Source organism: Delphinapterus leucas, unplaced genomic scaffold (genome assembly GCF_059928025.1).
Source record: "Delphinapterus leucas isolate spDelLeu-1000000601 "Yukka" unplaced genomic scaffold, BTC_Dleu_Yukka2 spDelLeu_asBTCV2_sq80, whole genome shotgun sequence".
In the NCBI taxonomy this organism is placed as follows: Eukaryota; Metazoa; Chordata; class Mammalia; order Artiodactyla; family Monodontidae; genus Delphinapterus; species Delphinapterus leucas.
The window spans coordinates 44,228-67,099 of record NW_028322289.1 but is presented as its reverse complement, the minus strand read 5'-3'; the positions used below and the strand labels follow the sequence as shown (position 1 = coordinate 67,099).

The 22,872-nt window shown below is 48.9% G+C and overlaps 1 pseudogene; it reads right to left on the bottom strand.

Annotated features, from left to right (window-relative positions):
- Positions 1-1,962: 1,962 nt before the first annotated feature.
- On the bottom strand, positions 1,963-4,202 carry LOC149743778 (voltage-dependent calcium channel gamma-like subunit pseudogene; annotated as a pseudogene).
- Positions 4,203-22,872: the final 18,670 nt, after the last annotated feature.

The window sequence follows — 22,872 nt, the reverse complement described above, 5'->3', positions numbered from 1 at the left end:
CTCCCCACCCCTCGCTGCAACTCACCCACCCAGTAGCTCTTCCCCCAGAGCCTTCTGACAACCAGGTCACAGGGAGCCCAGGAGAGCCCCAGCCCTTTCAGTCGCCCTAGCATGGGATGAGGCACCTGTTCTTCCTGCTTTCAGCTAAGTTATCTGCAGTACAGCAGGAAATGGGGCAGAATCCCATTAGACAGAAGAGAAACTGGTTCACCAAGGTCCTGTGACTTGACCAAGATACTCAGCAGGGAAGTGGCAGCTCGGTCCAGGGCTTCTGGTTTCAAATCCCCAGGCTCCAAGGCTGTCTGTCTCCCCTGCTCCTGGGCAAGGGCGGACAGGGCCCTGTCTCCCCGCCCTACTGGGGACTTTAAGTCTCACCCTTTACTCTGAATCTCAGTTCCCTCAATTATTAGCACTCCTTCCCTGCCAGCCATGTGAGGGTTAAAGGACAAAATATTTGAACCCTTTTACAAAACAAAGCCTGCATGCTCAGGGGAGGGGCTTTTTTTTTTTGCGGTACATGGGCCTTTCACTGTTGTGGTCTCTCCCGTCCGGAGCACAGGCTCCAGACGTGCAGGCTCCGGATGTGCAGGCCCAGCGGCCACGGCTCACGCGCCCAGCCGCTCCGCGGCACGTGGGATCCTCCTAGACCGGGGCACGAACCCGTGTCCCCTGCATCGGCAGGCAGACCCCCAACCGCTGCGCCACCAGGGAAGCCCAAGGGGGAGAGCATTCTTGACAGAAGCAGAGGTGACCCTCCCCGTGGCTAAAGAGGGCATCTTGCTGGTAGGTGGGCCCAGCTCGAGTTCTGGCTTTGGGTGACCCTGGACAAGTGGCCCTGGCCCCCAACTTCTGCATCTCACCCCTGAAGACAAGGTCACCCCCTTTGCATCTTATAGTCTGCTACTGGGGTGAGAAGGCCAGATACCCATTTTCCAGGGCTCTCTCCAGGGACCTTCATGGACTCTGTACATCTTGGAATCAAAAAGTTAAAAAAAAAAAAATCACAGGAGAGGTAGAGGCACCCAGTCCAGCCCAGAAAGAGGACCTGGCAGGGCAGAGACCAAAACCCCATGCAATCCGTGGCAGCCAGAATGAACCAGGAAAGGCCTGAATTCATCAGGTGGGGGAGGGGCACGGGGCTAGTGTTGAATGAAATGGGCTGAGGGCAAAAACCCACCTACTGGGCAGAAAAGGGACCGGAAAGAGGCCAGTTTGGTGCACAGAAGTGTAAAGTGGCCAGCAAGGGTGGAAATCTCCACCGGTTCCTGGTCCCCTCCACCTGCAGGCCTCTGCATCCAGGGTGGTTGTTAATCATTACCTGAGGTCGGGCCAGTCCCCAGTACCCCCTGGAGTCCAGCAGCTCCAGATACGTGCCCTTTGAAGTGTGCTCTAGGATAAAAATGGTACCCTGAGGCTGTCTGGCCCTTACCAAAGATGGATTGCCCACGCTTACCAAGCCAGGCGGGCCCTCCTGGAAGGGCTTCAGGCGGGATTGACAGGGGGAGTCCCGAGGCACCGCCAGCTGCTGGAAGCTGGGGTTATCCAGGGATTACGGGGTCCCCCCGACAAAGGGCAGGGCTCAAATAAAGTCAAACGGTCTGAAAAGCTTCTGCACCCCAGCAGCTGCCTCCCTGACGTGACCAAAGCTAAAGCAGGGAATCTGCACGAGGCCCTTTGAGCTGGTGAAGCAAGTCCTCGGCACTGACTGGACACCCTTCGCTGACAGGCGATTCACTCTTAGCAAGCCCGGGGGCCTCAGGGGCCCTGCAGCCCATATCCCAGCAGAGTCAACAAAACAGGCGTGAAATGTACTTGGCTGTGCAGCCAGCCTGAGCACCGGTTACCTGAGCTGCTTCCACATCTATTCCCATCCCAGGAAGGACTCAAGAATAGGTTTTAAAATGTTTCTTCTTGTGAAGTCAACATCCTAATAACGTGGCTAAGCTGGTGCAGCTGGTGGCTCGGAGGCACCCACCTGGCCTCTGGGCTGCAAAGGCCACTGGCCCGACCACCCCAAGGCCAAGAGGCGGCAGTTCGAATGTCACATGTTGGAGAAGTCCCATCTTGACCACACTTTCTGGTAGAACTCAGTGCCCTCGCAGGGGGGCCTAAAATTTTGCAGGCAGGCCCCAGGGGTACGTGACGCTGTCAGTCCGGCTGATGCTGTTGATGTGGAGGCCGCTGATGGCGTTCAGGAAGAAGAGGAAGGAGGCCGTGTATTCGCTCCAGAACGTCAGGCTGAGGCCCATGAGCGTGACCTCGTTCCTAAGGAGAGTCAGGAAGCTCAGGAGGCCCCCGAAGGAGAGGATGGACGCGAGGAGGAAGAGGGCGGAGCCCACGGCCCACTTGTGCCACGAGTGGGCGTCCTCGGACACCTGGGACACCATGAGGAGCTCCAGGCCAAAGATGGCGACCACCACGGCCAAGGTGGCCACGCTGCGGGCCACAGCCATGCCCGAGGCTAGCCCGGGCACGTGGGCCTGCCTCAGGTCTCGGAGGCAGTGCAGCTCAGCCTGGTTGGAGGTGGTGCAGAAGTGCCACAGCCCGAAGAGACGGTCGTCGACCAGGAGCCAGTGGCCATCGCAGATGGAGAGGGAGGAGAGGACCACGGCCAGGGAGGCACACAAGATGATGAGGGCCCGGATGGAGGGTTCAAAGAAGGGCCGGCGGGGCCTCCTTTGGGCCAGCAGCTTCTGGGCCTGGAAGACAGCACGGGGCAGCATGAGGGAGGGCCCCCGCCACAGCCCACCAGCCTCCTCAGGGAAGACCCAGAGCACACCTTGTAGCTTCCGACAGCCACGGTTTCTGCTTCGGTCTCCCAGGATGCCCGGGAAGCCCACCTTAGTCACAGCACAGACCCACCTCCTGGTGGGGCGGGGGGGACCCTCCTCCCATCCTACCTGTTCCGCATCCGTCCTCCATTCGAGACCTATAAGCATTGCCTGTGGATCTAGTTATTCACTGGGCAAAGAGTTCCCTGACCTTTCTTTAATGATCTTTATAATGCGTAAGAAACCCAATTGTATTGACAGGCAAATCTTGGTCCATTCTGAAGTCAGCAAACCTGTCTGGCTTGGCAGATGTGACCTTGAGCTAGCAGCCAGCCTTGGTTTCTTTGTATGCAAAACAAGAATACTGCACTAGACATTATTAGCACACCAGTGAAGGTTACACAGCTCCCTCTTCTGGCCCCTGGTCTTCCCCAGCTTCATTCTAATCTGCACCCAGCTTTTTCTGCACTTTTCTTCAGTGCGCAGTGATGTTTGCACTTTGCCCTTCAGTCTGGCTCAGCCTGTACTCCGCCCAGGACATGGCACCGCTGTCTGTTCTAGAAGCTTCTGGGCGGGGGAGTCCCCGAGGCTCCCCTTCAGCCTATGGTTTCGGCCCCACAAAAGTACACCCAATCCTCTCTCCTGACAAGCTGGGCCAAGCGTCCAGTGAGGTGTCCCTTCTCACAGCCCCGGGACACCCCCAAGCCACCGTCCCCAACCCCCAACCCGGAAGCAAAAGGAATGCTTCAAAGGGTAAAACTCCTTAGACGGCCCACAAGCCCTCCCAGGGCATCCTCCCGGCCACCTCGCATGCCTAGGACAAGCCTAGAACTTCCCTCCTCACACCTACTGGTCCCTCCACCTGAGAGGCTCTTCTCCCGGCTGCCCCCCTTTCTCCATTCTTCATGTCTCAGCTGAAACATCGCCTCCTGGGAGAGGTCTGTCCTGCCCACTCAACCCAGAACGGACCCCTCCGGTCACTCTCCGTCAGGAACCGTTCTGACAAGTTTTCCATTCCTGTCTGATTCATAGTGGGAGGGCAGGACCGTGTCCCCAGCACCCGGTGCCAGTGCCGTGCTCAAGAGCCACGAGGCCGAGTTTGCAGCCGCTGTCACTTCCATCTGAAGCTCCCTTTAAACCATCTCCTGCCCAGTCATAACTTACGCCCTTTACAGTGTGTGTGGAAGCAGCCCAGGTCACGCCCCAGTTTGGGAGGTAAGCAAAGCACACAGCTCATGCGTGACGGTCACTGCTGGGAAGCAAACCGAAAGGGGACTCTGGGGGTGAGCCCTATGCCACGTGCAAGTGGAGGCTTCCAGAGGCGGTCTGGGCCACCCCTCTCGGTGAGGGGCAGAAAACAGAGCCAAGCTCCCGGGAGGCCCCGGGATCCTCATGGATCCGGCTTGCTTTCAGCACGTCTGCCTAGTTAGGGTCCTGTCTCACTCTTAAACCTGAGTCTGGTGGAGTAGGTGCTCCATGGCGGGCGGGTGGGGGGGCGACGGGGCGGGGTATGTAAAAAGGGAAACTGTCACACACAGGTCAGGGGACCAGCCCAAGAGCATTCACCGAGATCACAGTAAAGCCTGGCACAGCTGCCCGACAACTGTATCATGTGTAGTGGGGGGGGGGGATGCACACAGCCGGTGAGTACCCACTGGGGCCTTCGTGGGAGGGGCTCAGTACGTGGTGAGAAGGGCTGGAGTGGCCAGAGGGACGCCCAAGGGCTCGGGACCCGACTCAGACCAGAGGCAAAGGCAGTCGGGGGCGCTGTAAAGAACACTCAGGCGGGGAGTCTGGGCTCTGGTTCTCAAACCGCATCCCCTTGTCTCCTTGAGGCCTCCAGGTGCTAAAGCAGGGGGCAGGGGGTCAGCACCCGGCCCCTCACTTCAACCACAACAGGTCCCTCTTACCTGCTGGAGCCACTGGGAATCTAAGAGTCTGTACTGGATTTCATTAGGAAAGAACGGCTCTACTAAGAAACAAACCAAGGGAACTTTGAAATCTCTGTGACTACAAACCATAAAGGTGTTTGTCTTTGCGAGGTTTCTTAACCTCCTTGACCCTTATTTTCTCATCTACCGTTCCGTAGTTACATTTTGTAGCAGGAGTTAGTGATCCCTGCAGGAAAGAGTAGCCATGAAGGCACCCGGAGGTTATAACTCCCTACAGGTTGATAAATTTCTAGGATGGGAAAACCCCAGACGCAGGCAACAAGTCACAAGAATGCAGCACCCAGAGGCCTTTTGACCTCAGACATCACGCTGTCTGGAGAAACAGCACATGCCATCCTACCCTCAGCCCCACCTGTCCTGCACACACAGTGAACTTTAATCTCCAGGCCCTCAGACATCACACTGGGATCAGGAAAAGACAGCTGACATCAGGTCATTTTCCCCCTCCCACCCCAAAGGAGGGCATCATTCAAACTCTGACACCAGTAAAACTCCCAAGGATTAAGTGAGATCATGTATATAAAGGTGCCCAGCACAGAAGCAGTTCCTGATTAATATTCGTAACAGTAATAAGGTAACTCGGGAGTCCTCCTTCCTCACCACTGCCCCACACCCGGGCTGCCAGCACCTCTGTGAACTTCCAGTGATCCAGGGCCTGAAATCCTCTCCCGGAGGGCAGCTGGGCAGCAGCGTGGTCAGTGGAAGGTCCGTGGACCGGAGGGTATGAGGGCAGTCTAGCCCTGCCCCTGACCCACCAGCCTCTAGCTCTGTGACCTTGGGCAAATCACTTAAATCTCTTAGGGCCTGGACCATCTCCACTGAAAAAAAAAAAAAAAAAAAGAAAAATGGAAGCATTTCCCTTTTTCATCCAGAGCCCCGAATGATTAGTAGTGACCTGTAGAACAGTGTCACTTGGCACTCCTGGGCCACTGAGGCCAATGCCAAGGTCTCGTCTTCCTCTGGAACCCAGCACCCCATCTGATCCCGTCAACCCCTAAGCAGTGGACACTTTGGGCTGCTCACTACTTTTCTCCACATCAAGCCCCCGCCCCGCGCCCCTGCGCTTGCCCCCCCGCCCCCCCTTCCCAGTGCCCACTCAGCCCAGGCCCAGGTCAGACCCACCCCCTCTTCAGCTGGAAATCTCCTCTACAGTCTCCTAAAGAGTAAGCCCGCTCCGCCTGCGTGACCGCAGGGCACCGGGAGCCAGCACGCTTGCCTTTTAGCTCTTTGGCCTCCGGCGAGCTATTTACCCCCTGAAGATAACAGTACCTGCTTCCTGGCCCCCCGGGGGGAGCCGAAAGGAGACCTAAGCACCCCAACCGCTTAGAACAGTCCCAGGCAGGCGGTTAAGTGCTCCTAAGCATCAGCCCCGCCCCCCTTCTTTCACTGAAAGGTCAAGTCTGTTTACCTGGCTGCTCTCCTGCCCTCCCCACCCCCGTTAATCCTGCCGCAGTTTCTTCACCTCTTAATCTAGCACTCGCTTCCCCAAATCGCTCCTAAATCCCGGTGTGCACGTCTCCCCCCCGCAGGGCCGTCGGCTCCCGAAGGCGGGACCGCACCAGCTCCCACCCTCCTCACTGCCGGTCCCGGAGGCGGCTCGGCCGGGACTCCAGATTATGCCCAGAACGAGAGGAACGCGCTGCATCCGGCTCTAGGGTTGCGGTGTCCCGGCCACAAGGGGCTTGGGGCACGGCCTGTGGGTGGAGTTTCTCCTGTTCGGGCCCAGAAGTCTGGTTCGACTGGATTCTATCGCTGAGCCGGCCGCCACGGGCGGGTTACTGCACCTGAGCCTCGGTCACCGCATCTACAAAGTGGGCGCAGCGGGATCAGCCCCGGAATCTGCGCTGCGGGGCGCCGAGCACTTGCAGGCAGAGGCTGCGGGCCGCTCTCACCGTCCCGACCGTCCAGTCGGGAGGTAAGGAGGCGGGACGCGTCCGCTAGGGAAGCTCGGCGCAGGGCAGCGGAGAGCCGCACGCCCGGGGGGTGGGGGTGCGGATGGACCCCTCGCATCATTCTAAGGAGAAACGCCATCTCTGCGAGGCGGGCCCCTCCCCTCTCTACAGCCTGTCCTGAGGTTTCCGCGTGCCCCAGCGAGTCCACCCCCTTGCCCGCCCCCCAAAATCAGTTTTGGGAGGGGAGATGGTCTTGCTGCCCCCGCCCAGGAAAGTTCTGGCTTCCGCAGAGATTCTTCCTCGTGTGACAAGGCGAGGCTCATTTTTACGAGTGGATTCCGTTCATCCTCCGCTCCAGATGCGCCCCCTTTTAACAGGAGGGACCCCTCTGGTGCACCTAAGGGATGAACACTGCGGACCCCAAAGAGAAGCACAACACTCCTCCCTAGCCGTTTGGGAGCCTCGGTGCCGCAGGACCTCGAGGAGACCGCGCCCTGGGCGACTTCCCCCCCGGACCCCGGCCGGGCCCCTCCACACCCCCCCACCGGGCTCTCGCCCACCCGCACGCCGAGGGCTGTCATCCCGCGCCTGGGCTCGGCCGCGCGCTCCCGCCTGCTTCTCTCGGGGTTCCCGAGCGCTGCTGCGCCGGGGCCGCGGCTCCCGACTCCAGACCTCTTCCCGGGGGCGGGGCGGGCCGGAGGGAGGGGCGGGCGGAACTGCTGCCCCCGGGCGCCTGGTCGGGCCGGCCCGCCGGCCCGCCCGCCGGCCCGCCCCCCTCCCCGCCGGCCCGCCGGCCCGCCCGCCGGCCCGCCGCGGCTCGGTTTGCGCTGAGTCAGCGTGGCCGCCGGAGGGACCCCCGGGCAGGGGCGGGGGCCAGGACCCGGCCCGAAGGGGAGGCCCGGGCCCTGGGGGAGGGCTGACCCGGCCGACTTGCAGGCCCGGAGCCGCTCCCCAGCCTCGGGGCACGGCTGTGCCCGCGGCGCCGATTCCTCGAGGGCCCGGGGCCCAGGAGCCCGGTCCGCCCCGGCGGGTCCGCCCGAGCGTCCGGGGGAGGCGGCGGCGTCCAGACGGCAGGCGCGCGCCCGGGCTCTGCAGCTCCACCACCGTGGGCCGTTGTGATCCTGGGCTCTTGTTTCCGTCTCTGAGCCACGGGCGATAAATGAGATGATACCCGTGAAAGGTCGGGGGTCTTGCGAGGCTTCGGTAAATGTGAACGGAGTGGACTCCCCGGGGCCGTCTTTCCTGCGTCCCTTTTCTCTCCCCTAAAGGGGGGCGTACAGCCCTGCTCGCCTGCTCGCCTCCGCAGGGACCATCCAGAAGGCAAATAGGACGAGACAAAAGTCATTGTTCTTCCTGGACTTTTGATGGGGCTTGAGTTCTCAAGGGGGCAGCGCACAACGTCCCCACCCCAAGAAGGGTAAATTCCAGCTGAGACCCTCCCAGCCCTTCTCAGCTGTTGATAAACAGGGAGGGGGTTGCCGCTTAAGGTGAAGCAGGGTCTCCTTTCTCCGTCTCGAAGCAGGGTGAGGGAAGTTACTTGGCCCACTCAGGCAGGCAGCTCCCCGGTGACTTTTCCCGGGGACGTTGTCAGCGGGCACCTAAGGCTCCCGCCGCCCCACCCCAAGCCCCGTCCCGGGCATCTCCCTGTCAGAGGTTCATCTGATTCTGTCGCTGCCGCAGAAACCACGTCAGGTACGTTAACCTAGCGCCCGCCTTGTTCCGTGTGTGGTCAGGCCTGTTTGGGGGTCTGCTGCCGGTTATGCTTTCTTGGTAAGACTAGAAAGTCTTGAATCGGTGGAATTTAGAGCGACATGTCAGCAAGATTGCTGGAAAAGTAGAAATGACTTAGGAATGATAATGAGGAAGTGATGGTCTGCTTCCAATTATTTTATGAGCATAAGAAAGCCGGGGGACTTCCCCTGGCGGTCCAGTGGTTAAGACTCCGCACTTGCACTGCAGGCGGCCCGGTTAGGGTTCACCTGGGCAGGCCCTTCATTTGCACTATTTGCTCTCCTAGGTCCCTCCGTGGTGCTGGAGCTGAGCAGAGCCGGTGTGGCAGAGTGAGAGACAGCAGCTCCACTCAGCAGGAGTGACTGTCGTGAGGGGCAGGGGCTTCCCAGTGCCGGGGGGGGGGGGGGGTGGTGGGTGGGGGTTGTTGGGGGGAGGGGAATGGCAGGGTGGGACCTTCAGGGGCTAAAACCAGGAACAGCCTGGGGGTGAGTAGTGGGACAGCACAGAACCCACCCTCTTGCTTGACTGTCTCTGCCTTTTCTCCTCCACCTGTCCTGCTTCTAGGCCTGGCCAGTGTTGGGGAAAGAGGAATTGTGTAAAGAAAAGGAGGACGTGGCCCCTACTCACCCCTCTGACCGCTCCTGTCTGATGAGAAAGACCCAGGCACTGATCTTAGAAAGTTCCAAGGCAAGGGCACAGGTACCGATTAATGAATCAACAAACTCAGTGAGCACCCTCCCATCTCCGGGCCTTTGTACTTGCTGCTTCCTCTCCCTGAAATGTACTTCTTCAAGATATTCACAGCTAAGACTCACCACCTCACTCCCCCAAGGAGGTCGGAGAGAAGCCTGCGGTGACCACCGCACCTGAAACAAAGATCCTTCATTCTCTTCTCCCTCCCCTCTATCACCACAGGAGCAAGGACTTTGCCAGGCACGACAGTAGGTGCTCAATAAATATTAATTGAATATATGAATGAGTTAATTGTATACCTACTCTGTACCCGCTGGCCTGGCTAGTGAGGGACAAAGGAGAAAGAGACAAAGTCCCCGTCAGGGGTAAGATGCTTGGGTTTTAGGGTCAAAATCTGCGTCCCCTTCATTTCTGCTCCCTCCCCAGCCTCCCCAGTTCAGGCCCACATCCTCCTCCTGTCTCTTCCCTTGCACCCCTGGTCCACCATCCTCTCCCCAGCTCTAGGCCCATCACCTCTAACGTGGAGGCCTGCGTAACAGCCTCCTGCTGGGCCACCCTGCCTCCACCCTCAGCCTCTGTCCTGCAGCTTCCCGTCCCCTCTCTCTGCAGGCCCACCCCTCTGCCCTCAGCTCCAGCTGCACGTGCCCGCTTGTGCCCTGGGCGGGAAGCTCTGTCCAGTCTCAGGGATGCTGTGTTCACGGTTCCCTCTGTGTGACAGGCCTTCCCTTGGGGGGTCTGCTGGGCAGGCTGTCACCTCTTCAAGGGCCTCCCTTGAGTTCGCCAGCCAGAGTAGCATCCCACACACGCTTGACCCTGTTACCTTCGTGTTTTCTTCCTTTGTTTTTTTTTTTTTTGTATATATTGTCTCATTCATTCCTTTTTTCTTTTTTAAATTTATTGAAATATAGTTGATTTACAGTGTTGTGGGCCTTCGTATTTTCTTGATCCTTAGCTGACCTTCTCTATTTGTCCGTTTCCCTCTCTAAAGTACAGCACACAGTTGAGTGCTAGGCCTGTCTCTCTTTCACCCCCGCATGCCCGGTTCTAAGAGCAGGGACTGGTCCGTAAGGCTTGCTAATTGATGGAGCAGCCTCAGATGCATTCTGGGCGAATCACTTTCCCTCCGTGAGCCTTGATTTTCTGTCAAACGGGGAAACGCATCCTTTGGGTGTTGCGAGGGTCATGGGGGCAGTGAGTCTGTCAACTGCGCCTGGCGCAGGGTGGGCACTGACCCCTGACCCCAGAGAAGATTAGCTGAGGCAGGCTCCACTCTGCCATTAGGGAGGCCCCTGCCCCGGGTTTTTCTCCTTTGAGCCCTTGGGGTGTGGGTTCTCGGGCCGACACGTGGGGAGACCCAGAGGCAATAACGGGGAGTCTGCTAGGAGCTGCCTAGTTCACTGGGCAGTTTCAAAGCTGATGACTAGCTCTGCCTGCCCGAAGCCTGGACTCCTGGCCCCTCCAACTCTCCGTTCTTTGTGGACCCGCCCACTTGCCTCTCCCTGTTCCCTTCCCGTCCCCTCCCCACCTTCTCCCCAGCGCCCTGCCTTGACCCACTGGGTCTTTCTCCTCTCCCATCGCCCTCCTCAGGTTTCCTGAGTCCCGGCGGGTTCCATCCCCTCCAGCCACACCTCCGCCCGCCCTTTGCCCCCTCTGCCTCAAGCTGTAGCCCTGCATCCCGACCTCTTCCCAGTCGCCTGACTGCAGCAGAGACTTTGTGTAGGCATTATAGTGGCCCAGGGGCTTCCCCGCCTGCCCTGGGGCTTTGCTTCACAGTGCTTTGCTCTGGGCCAGGTGGGTAGCAGGTGTGATGTTTATGCTGCAGGTGAGGGTGTCGCCTCGGGGGGGCCCAGGGCCCCAGTTCCCCACCAGGGCAAGGGCGGTGGGGAAGGGGACTGACCGGTTGAAGGGATGAACGGATGCAGCAGGGATGTAGGTGGGCTCAGAGGGTGTCCTTTCTGTAGGGTCTCCCCTTTCTACAGGCAAGTCCATCCTGGAGATGGGTGCCCCTCCAGGGCACCAGGACCTGCAGATTTCCAGGCAGAGTTGGGGAGACTTCTAGCACCTTCTTTGCAGGCGTGGACCCTGGAGTTGTCAGCGCACTTCGAGACACTCAGTCTCTAGGCGATGGTCCCCGTAACTAGGCACACCCAGGGCAGTTGTATAGAGCAGACTGCCAGCCCGTCCCTTCCCAAGAGGGGGCGGTGCTCTTCCTTAATCAGGGCACCCTGCCTGTCGGATCAAAGGGTCCAGGAAGCAAAACTAGACACCAGGAATTGGTGGTGAGCACGGAATGATGACAAGAGAAGTTAAAAGCTTAGGCAGGGCTTTGCCTAGGCTCTGGGAAGCCCAGGAAATACCCATCACCCCGTTTATTAGCTTTGACCTTTACAAGCAAGGCATGCTGTCACAGGGGCCAGAGGAGTGATAAGGGAGGGAGGGATGGTCCCCCACAGGGGCGTGGAGGGCTGGTCAGAGGGGATCCTCCAGGCCTGAACCAGCAGGGTCTGGGCATCTGGCCACTTGCCACCTCAGTCTGTAGACGTGTTAAAAGCAAAGAAGTGTTGTCAATTCAAACATTGGGAGGTTTGGAACTTCCCTGGTGGTCCAGTGGTTGAGACTCTGCGCTTCCACTGCAGGGGCCACGGGCTCAATCTGTGGTTGGGGAATTAAGATCCCTCATGCCGCACGGGGTGGCCAAAAAATTAAACTAAAATAAATTGGGAGGTTTTACACTAAATTCTGGATTTATTGGCTTCTCCTGAAAATGAGACAGTTTGGACCCTGAGGGTCCCTTTTCTGCATGGGAACAGTGGCCACTTTGGGTGGCTGCCCTTTGCATGGACTGTGCTCTGGGGAGCCCCCCAGTTTTACCGTCCCCCCGTTCTGTTCACTCTGCTGTGTTGCCTGCCTGGCCCTCGTAGGATTTCCCTTTATAAGCCCAGCTCTGTGTTGTGCTGGTAAATAACCCAGCCATGCTTTCAGGGTCTGTTTCCACGCTACCACCACTGCCTTGCTGGCTGGCCCCAGTTTTTGTTCCCCGAAACTCTGCCCCCCCCCGACCCCCAGACCAGTCTTTCCTGCCCAGATTCCAGACCCTCCTGCTGCAGCCCTCACCCCGATGGCAATGATCTCCCCCTTCTGGGTTCAGGTTCCCGGAGAATCTCCTTAGTCGAGGAAAACGAGGCTGCTCGGTGTAAAGGGAAGCAGATGGTCTGAGCGCTGGTGAGTCTGGGGCTAGGGGCCCGTCCTGGTCCAGAAAAGCTGTAACCAAGGGCTGGGGGCAGGCAGCCTCCTGGGCGGCAGGGGCTTCGGTCGAGAGCGCAATGAGGCGGGGGCTGTGCACTCGACAGAGAGCCCCTCCCTGGAGTCATCGTGGCTTCCACCATAAGCCCCCTCCCCTGGAGTGCGCCGGGGGTGCACTGACCGGCCAGGCCTCTGGGACCGCGCTCTTTGCCAGCCTGCAAACCGACCACCTCCTTTTCATCTGGTATCACTTTGTCGGTGGTGAGGGGACCCTTCCTCCTCTCTTCCAACTTTGCCCTGGATGATATTTTGTCTCTGACCTTATGAATTGATTTTTAAAATACATTTCAAGAATTCTAAATGCGACATTCTCCAGCTCCTATGTATTTTCTGGATATTTATGTGATTCTCAAACTTTTCCAGTAAATGACCCCCCCGTCTTTTGTTTTGTTGGACCCCAGTTCCGAGCCCAGCCAACCATTCTCAGATCACAGCACGCGGGCATCCTTGAATCCAGGTCCTCCTGAAGTTTATCTTCCGTTTTTCATTCGCCCAGTGGTACCGCCTCTAATGTGTTTGATGTATATCCTTAACCATTGTGTATCCTTGTATGTGTGTGTGTGTGTGCGTGATTTTTGCTTTCCTAAGTGGCATTATGCTATAAATCTTGTTCTGTTTCCTACTATTCTCACCCAACAGCATGATTTGAGGCCACCCCTGTTGGTATATGTGTAAATCTAATTCAGTGTTTTACACATGATAGGTTGGGTCCCAGTAGCGGCTGGTGAGATCAATTTGGCAGGGCATAATCACCACTTATAATAAACGAATACAATGTAATAGGCAATATCAGAGTGCCTCAAACATAATTAGGGTAAATGTTGTTTCATGAATTTTTTTTCAAAAAGAGATAGATACAGGTTGCAAAGTAAAAAGTATTTCTTAGGTGAGTCCCAGGAAAGTTTGAATGGTCTGGTTCATTGCTTCTTTTTTTTTTTTTTTTTTTTGCGCTACGTGGGCCTCTCACTGTTGTGGCCTCTCCCGCCATGGAGCACAGGCTCTGGACGCGCAGGCTCAGCGGCCATGGCTCACGGGCCCAGCCGCTACGCGGCATGTGCGATCTTCCTGGACCGGGTCACGAACCCGTGTCCCCTGCATCGGCAGGCGGACTCTCAACCACTGCGCCACCAGGGAAACCCCAGATCACTCTTTATCTTGACTTACATTGCTAACTATATGGATGGACATTGTAATAACATGTAATTCTTTTTTAAAAAAAAGAAATTTATTTATTTAGTTAGTTTTGGCTGCGTTCTGTCTTTGTTGCTGCATGCGGGCTTTCTCTTGTTGAGGCGAGCAGGGGCTTCTCATTGCGGTGGCTTCTCTTGTTGCAGAGCACGGGCTGTAGGCGTGCAGGCTTCAGTAGTTGTGGCACGCGGACCCAGAAGTTGTGGCGCATGGGCTTAGCTGTTCCGCGTCATGTGGGATCTTCCCTGACCAGGGCTCAAACCCGTGTCCGCTGCACAGGCAGGTGGATTATTAACCACTGCACCACCAGGGAAGTCCCTGTGGCTTTTTACTGTTGATGTGACCCTGGTCCCCTGGCTGAAGGAGGGCTTGTCAGGTTCCTCCACTATGAAGTTCCTCTTTCCCCCAGTCCATTCTGTCTGTACCATTTGCAAGGGTGTCACTAGGCACAGCCCATGTTTAAGGGGTGGGAAGCTGTGCTCCACATCCCTGGCAGTTATAACATTTATATTAATTTTTTGGGTTTATGCCTGAAGGATTCCCACGCTCCCATATTATCTATTTATTTTTTCCAGAAAAATAGCTATAAAATTGACTGTGAGTTTACAAAACGATGCTCCACCTCGGTAATGATCGGAGGGATGCTGGATGCAACCATCTATGCCTTGAATAGTGTCTGGCATGTAGTCTGTGCTCCGTAAATATTTGTCAGTGAGTAAGACTTAAAAGCTGTGAGGGAGGACATGCAGAGTGTCACCGGTGGCAAAGCAGAGTGAAGAGCAAGGGAACATGCCACAAGGAAGGGACGTGCCTGGCACTTTTGAGGACCCTCAGGAATGCTGTGTGTTTGAAGTTAAGTGAGCAGGGGACAGAGTCCTGGGGGTTGTGAACAGGCTTGTCAGCCGTTGAAAGGACTTTGGCTTCTACTCTGGGTGAAATGCCAGGGAAGGGTTTTAAGCAGAGGAGGGACATCATCTGACTTACTCTGGCTGCTGTCCCACAAATGGTCTGAAGGGGCAAAAGGAGAATCAGGGGGCCGATTAGGAGATTGCCGTAGTGAACCAGGTGGGAGCTCAGGCAGGTTGTAGGTGTGTCTTTACAGGTTCAATAAGGGCCAGCCCCACAGGTGTGACACTTTTGCTGTCACACTGGGTCCTTTGCTGAGAAAAGCCTGTGCTTGTTTTCATGCTCTGCTGTTACCATCTTGAAATATTTTTTCCAGCTTTATTGAGATACAATTAACATAACACTTTGTCAGCTTAAAGTGTACAACATAGTTATTTGATAAACCTGTATATATTGTGAAACAATGACCATAGGTTATTTAACTATTTATTTTTTGTGTGATGAGCACATTTGAGATCTACGTTCTTAGCACCTTTCAAGAATATAATAGTTTTGTTAAGTATAGTCACCGTGATGTACGTTGGATTTCCCAAAACTTATTCATCTTATAACTGGAAGTTTATACTCTCTGACCACCATCTCCTCATCTTCCCCACTTCCCAGGCCCTGCCAACAACCATTCTATTCTCTGTTTCTCTTTTAGAGTTTGGCTCTTTTAGAATACACATACATATAAGGTTATACAGTTCTACTTTTAATTTTTTTTAAAGTTTACAGTGTGATCTGAACCATTTATATGCTGCAGTCTGATTACCACCATAGCTTTACTTAACATCTATATCACATCCCATAATTATAATTTATTTTTGGTGAGAACATTTATGATCCAGCATCTTAGCAATTTTGAGATATATAAAACAGTGTTGTCGTTTCTGATCACTGTGCTGCGTGTTAGGTCTACGTAACTTATTCATCTTCTAGTATCAAGTTTGTGCCTTTTAACAACATCTCCCCAATTTCTCCACCCCTCACCCCCTGGTAAGCACCATTCTACTCTCTGTTGCTAAGGGTTTGGTTTTAGAGTCCATATATAGGTAATATTCAATATTTGTCTTTGTCTGGCTTATCTCACTAAGTATAATGCCCTCAAGGCTCATCCATGATGTCTCAAATGGCAGGGTTTTCTTCTTTCTTTCTTTTTTTTTCCTTCTTTCTTAAGGCTGAATAATATCCCATTGTATGTAAACACCACATCTTCTTTATTGATTCCTCTGTTGTGAATAATGATGCAATAAACATGCGAGTGCAGATATACATTTGATACCTTGCTTTTATTTCCTTTTGCTATATACCAGGATGTGGTATTGCTGCAGCATATGGTCCTATATTTAATTTTTTGAGCAACCTCTAGTTTTTCCATAGTGACTAAACTATTTATATCCCCACCAACAGTGCACAAGGGTTCCCTTTTTTCCGTACTCTCACCAATGCTTACCTCTTGTCTTGATAATAGTAATTCTAAAGCTGTGAGATGATACCTCATTGTGGTTTTGATTTGTATTTCCCTACTTTTTAGGGATGTTGAGCATCTTTTCATGTACTTGTTGACCGTTCAGAAGTCTTCTTTGGAAAAGTATGTATCCAATTCTACTGCCCATTTTTAAATTGGATTTTGTTTGCTGTTTTTGCTTGTTTGTTTTTGCTGTTGAGTTGTATGAGTCCAATATAAACAGATTTTGGATACTAACCTTTTATCCAATATATGCTTTGAGAACATATTCTCCTTTTTCTGTATTCTCCCTTAACATTTTGTTGATTGTTTCTTTTGCTGTGCAAAAGCTTTTTAGGTAGATGTAGATCCACTTACTGATTTTTTACCTTTGTTGCTTATGCTTTTAGGGTCATATCCAAAACAATCATTGACAAGACCAATGTTAAGGCACTTCTCCTCTATGTTTCCTTCTAGGAGTTTTAGGGTATCAGTCCTTATGTTTGTCTCTAATCCATTTTGATTAATATTTGTGAGTGCTATAAGATAAGGGTCTAATTTCATTTTTATGCATGTGGTTTTCTCAATTTTCCCAACAGCATTTGTTGAAGATGCTATTCTTTCTCCATTCACAATAGCATCAAAGCCAATAAAATAGTTAGGAATAAATTTAACCAAGGAAGGGATATAATTGTACAGTAAACACTTGAAGATTTTGATGAAAAAAATTGAAGAAGAAAAAATAAAATAGAAAGATATACTATGCCCATGGATCAGAAGAATTAATATCATTCAGATGTCCATACTACACATCTATAGATTCAATTAAATCTCTATCAAAATTCTAATGACATTTTTCACAGATATAGAAAAAAAAATCTTAAACTTTGTCAAACGAAAGACCCCAAACAGCCAAAGCAATCCTGAGAAAGGACAAGTTGGGAGGCATCAAACTTCCTGATTTAAAACTATATTACAGAGATACAGTAATTAAGACAGTATGGTACTGGCAAGAAAATAGTCACATAGTCAGTGGAACAGAATAGAGAGCCCAGAAATAAACTCCTGCATATAAAGTCAACTAATATTTGAGAAGGGAGTCACACATACTCAATGGGCAAATGATAGTCTCTTCAACAAATGGTACTGGGACAACAAAATGACTACTTTTAATTTTTTGAGGAACCTCCATACTGTTTTTCACAGTGGCTGTAGTAATTTACATTTTCACCAAAAAGGATTTCCTTCTGTCCACATCCTTGCAAACAATTGTAATCTCTTGTCTCTTTGACTGTAGCCATTCTAACAGGTGTGAGGTGGTATCTCATTACAGTTTTGATTTGCATTTCTGTGATGATGAATGATGCTGAACACCTTTTCATGTACCTGTTGGACACTTGTACTATTTTTTGAAAAGTGTCTAATCAGATCTTTTAACCAGTTTTAATCAGATTATTTGTTTTTGTTTGTTTGCTGTTGTGTGATTTATTTATATACTTTGGTAATTACCATTTATGGTAAGACGGTTTGTTAATATTTTCTCCCATTCCATGTGTTGCCTTTTCATTCTTTGGATTATTTCTTTTACTGTGCAGAAGGTTTTTGTGTTGACATAGTCCCACTTGTTTATTTCTCCTTTTGTTGCCTGTTATTTTGGGGTCATATGCAAAAAATAATTATTGCCAAGACCAATGTCAAGGAGCTTTACTCCTATATTTTCTTTTAGGATTTTTATTGTTTCAAGTCCTACATTTAAATATTTAATCCATTTTGAGGTAAATTGTGTTAATGATGTAAGATAAGGCTCCAATTCCATTCTTTTTGATTCCTACGATTGTACCAGTTTACACTTCCACCAAAAGTACATAAGAGTTGCCCTTTTTTTTCCTTCACATAACCATTCTAGCAGGTATGAAGTGATATCTCATTGTGGTTTTGATTCGCACTTCCCTGATATTTAGATGAGCATCTTTTCACGTATCTGTTTGTCGTTTGGATGTCTTCTTTGGAGAAATGTCTATTCAAGTCTTTATCCCAGATTTTTATTTTTTTAGCCATTGAGCTTTATATATGCTTTATGTATTTTGGATAAAGCCCGTATCAGAAAGATGGTTTCCACATATGTTCTCCCATTCCGTAGGTTTCCTTTGTATTTGCTGATTGTTTATTTTGCTATGTAGAGGTGTTGTTTTTTAGTTTAATGTTTTTTGCTTGTTTGTTATTTTAGTTTTTATTTCATATGAAACAAGTTCCACTTGTTTATTTTGGTTTTTGTCACTTGCACCCTTGGTACAAATATCCAAAAAGTCTTTGTCAAAACCAGTATCAAAGACGCAAGAGGGAGGAGATATGGGGAGATATGTATACGTACAGCTGATTCACTTTGTTATAAAGCAGAAACTAACACACCATTGTAAAGCAACTATACTCCAAGAAAGATGTTAATAAAAAAAACCCAATATCAAGGAGTTTATTCCTTAGGTTTTCTTCAAGTAACAGAAGAAGTAATAGTTTGGCGTCTTACATTTAAGCCTTTAGCCCATTTGGGGTTAATTTTTGTGAGTGGTAGAAGAAAGCGGTTTATTTCATTCTTCTGCTTGTAGTTCTCCAGTTTTTCCAGCACATTTATTGAAGAAACTGTTCTTTTACCATTGCATCTCTTGGCTCCCTTGTCAAATATTTGTTGACCATGTATGAGCTGGTTTATTTCTGGGCTCTTGATTCTGTTCCATTTGTCTATGTCTCTATTTTTTGCCAGTATCATACTGTTTTGATTACTATAGCTTTGTAATAAAGTTTGAAATCAGGAATTGTGATGCCTACAGATTTGTTCTTTTTTCTCCAGATTGATTTGGTTATTAGGGGTGTTTTGTGGTTTCATACAGCTTTTAGCGTGGTTTTCTTTATTTCTGTGCAAAAGTCATTGGAATTTTGATAGGAATTGCATTGAATCTATAGATGGCTTTGTATAGTATGGACATTTTAACAATATTAATTCTTCCATTCCACGGTCACGAGAACTCTTTCCATTTATTTGTATCTTCTGAAGTTTCTTTCATCGAGGTCTTGTAGTTTTATAGATATTTCACCTACTTGGTTTAATTTATTCCTAAGTGTTTTATCTATTTTTGAGGCTATTGTAAATATGATTGTCTTCCTTACTTCTTTTTTCAAATTGTTTGTGGTTGGTATATTAGAACACAGCTGTTGGTACTTCCCTGGTGGCACAGTGGTTAAGAATCCGCCTGCCAATGCAGGGGACATGGGTTTAATCCCTGGTCTGGGAAGATCCCACATGCCACGGAGCAACTAAGCCCGTGCACCACAACTACTGAACCTGCACTCTAGAGCCCGTGAGCCACAACCGCTAAGGCCATGTACCACAACTCCTGAAGCCCATGCACTCTAGGGCCCATGTGCCGCAACTTCTGAGCCTGCGTGCTGCAACTACTGAAGCCCACACACCTAGAGCCTGTGCTCCGCAGCAAGAGAAAACACTGCAATAAGAAGCCTGCATGCCGCAATGAAGAGTAGCCCCCACTCACAGCAACTAGAGAAAGCCTGTACGCATCAGTGAAGACCCAACTCAGCCAAAAATAAATAAATAAATAAAATAAAACACAGCTGTTTTTTCTACGTTGATTTTGTATCCTGCAACTTGACTAAATTTGTTTATTAGATATAATGTTTTTTTGGTGGAATCTTTAAGATTTTTCATATATAAGATGATATTAAATGCAAACAGAGACAGTTTTACTTCATCCTTTCCAATTTGGATTTCTTTTATTTCCTTGTCTTGCCTAATTGAAATGGCTAGGACTTCCAGCACCATATTGAAAAGGAGTGATGAGAATTGACATGCTTGGTTTTTTTCCTATTTTTAGCAGAAAATCTTTCAGAATTTCACCATTGAGGATAATGTTTGCTGTGAATTTGTTCTTTATGGCCTTTATTATGTTGAGGTACATTTTTCTAAACCAGTTTTGGAAGGATGTTCAATTTTGTCAAGTGCCTTTTCTGTGTCTATTGAAATTACCATATGATTTTTATGTTTTATTCTATTAATGTGGTGCATCACATATTTTAATTTACATATTTTATTTAATTTACATTGAAGCATCCTTGCACCCCAGGGATAAATCCCACTTGGTCATGCATGGTGTATGATCCTTTTTGTATACCATTGAATTTGGTTTGCTAGTATTTTGTTGAGAATTTTTGCATTTATATTCATCAGGGATACTTCCCTTTTTTTTTTTTCTTTTTTTCTGGTAGTGTGCTTATGTAGGTTTGGTATCAAAGTTACGTTGGACCCATAAAATGAGTTTGGGAATGTTCCTCCTCTTAATTTTTTGGGAAGAGTTTGTGATAGATTTGTATTAATTCTTATTTAAGTGTTTGGTAGAACTTCCCAGTGAAGCCATCTCATCTTTACCTTTTTCTGTTTGTAGGTTTTTGATTAATGATACAATCTCTTCACTCATCACTGATCTGTTTAGATTTTCTATTTTGTTTTGATTCAGCCTTGGTAGGTTTCTAGGAATTTGTTTATTTCTTCTAGTTTATCCAATTTGTTGGAGTATACTTATTAATACTTGTCACTCATGATGTTGTATTTCCGTTGTATCAGTTGCAGTTTCTCATCGTTCATTTCTGATTTTGTGTATTTGAGTATTCTCTTTTATTCTTAGTATAGATAAAAGTTTGTCAATTTTGCTTATCTTTTAAGAAAAGCACACTTTGCATGGATGTTTTCTATTGTTTTCATGGTCTCTATTAATATCTACTCTGATATTTCATTCCTTTTGCTTCGTATGTGCTTAGTTTTTTGCTTTTTTTCCTACTTCCTTTAAGGGTAAAGTTAGATTGTTTATTTCTGAACTTTTTTTCTTACTGTAGGTGTTTATAATGATAAACTTCTTAATTACAGCTGTTTTTGTTGCATCCTGTAAGTTTTGCGAAGTTGTATTTCCATTTTATTTTGGTATATATAGATATATATATCTATATATACACATATATAGATATATAGATCTATATCTATCTCTATATATGTATATTTGAAAGACATTATTGTAAAGCTGATGTAACGTTTTCCAGTTTTATTGAGGTATAATTGACCTATGATTTGTCATACATATATTGTGAAATGATTACCACAATACAATTTGTTAACATACATCATCTCATCTAAAAAGATTCTTTTTTAATAGTACATATATGTTGTATATGTATATAGCAATGAGCTTCATCATTTTGGGGGAATTGGATCTGGCTAGGGCTTGGCCCTTATAATGAAGTTTGATGTCTTTTTCTACTTTTCAGGTGCGGTATTGACATGGTTGTCTGGGAAAGTTATTTACTTTCTAGTAATTTCAGAGATACAGAAAACTTGCAGTAGCAGTGCAATGTACACTTTATCTCTAAGCTCAGATTCCTCAGTCATCATTGATTTTCCACATCTGCCAATCTAAATGAAAACCTCCAGTGTGTTCGACCTCAAACAGAGACACTCTCCCAGTAGACCACCGCCAAATGAGGAATTATTATGGTTTTCACTTTATAATCCCATCCACAGGCCCTGTTCAACTTTCACCACTTGCCCCAACTATATGGAAATGTGGTTTTCTATTCTGATCCAGTTTACCTTTTCTGGAACAGTTCTTGAGACTTTCCCTTATTTATAAAACCTTGATGGATTTAAAGTGCGTAAATGAATACGATCTGGGTGGTCTTTGCTGTATGGCTTCTTTCTCTTAGGATGTTTTCAGTGTTCATTCATGTTGTAGCATGTATCAGTACTTTATTCATATTTGTCATTGTGATTAAATCCATACAACATAATGTTTACCATTTAAACCACTTTAAGTATATAGTTCTACGACATTAACCACATTTACATTCATTAAACACCAACCCTCTTCAGCCCCTGGGAATCACATTCTACTTTCTTTCTTTGAATTTGACTTATTTGGATATCTCATACTAGTGGAATCATAGCATGTGTGTACCTTTTTGGTCTGGTTTGTTTCAGTTAACATAATGACTTTAAGGTTCATCTACATTGTAGCATACCTTAAGTTTAAAGGCTGAATCATATTCCATTGTGTATATACCACAACTCGTTTATGGAATCATCTATCCATGGACACTTGGATTCCTTCCATCTTTGACCAATATGAATAGTACTGGTATGAATATGAGTGTACAAATATGTGTTTCAGTCCCTGCTTTCAAACCTTTTGGGTATACACCCCGAAGTGGAATTGACATATCATGTGTTAATTTCACGTTTAAGTTTTTGCTATAATATTTTCCACAGTGGCTGCACCATTTCACTTTATTTTTTACATAGCAGAAAAATGCAAGTCTTTGAATCTACCCTATTTTTCATATCCACTCATCCACTGATGGAATTTTGTATGGTTTCTACCTTTTGGGCTATTGTGAATAATGTTGCTATGAATATTTGTGTACCAGTTCTTGTTTGAACACCTGTTTTCAGTTCATTGACGTATATATCTAGGATTGGAGTTTTTGAAATAAACGGTAATTATATTTTCATCTTTTTGAGAAAATGCCAAACCGTTGTACATATAGTCTGTACCGTTTTCCATTTCCACAAGCAAACCATAAGGGTCCCAATTTGTCAACATTGTTGCTAATATTTTTATTGGTTCTTGATTATAATCATTTAGTGAATGTGACTAAATATTGCACTGCAGTTTTAATTAGTATTTCCGTAACAACATAAAAGAAGTATACCTAAGATAATTTTATTAGAAACTCAAACCTCAGGATACTGATTTGTAGCCATAGCTGTTGCATAACCAAAAACTATTAACAGTCACCCTAAATAAATTTAAAAAACCATTAATCCCAAAAATGAAACATCAAAATTCATTGCAATAATACAACCAGTTCTACCATGGAAATAAATCCAAACCCACTACAAATCTGTGAAGGTTTGGAAGAAAAACCTTATAAAACTAACAACAAAAATAGTA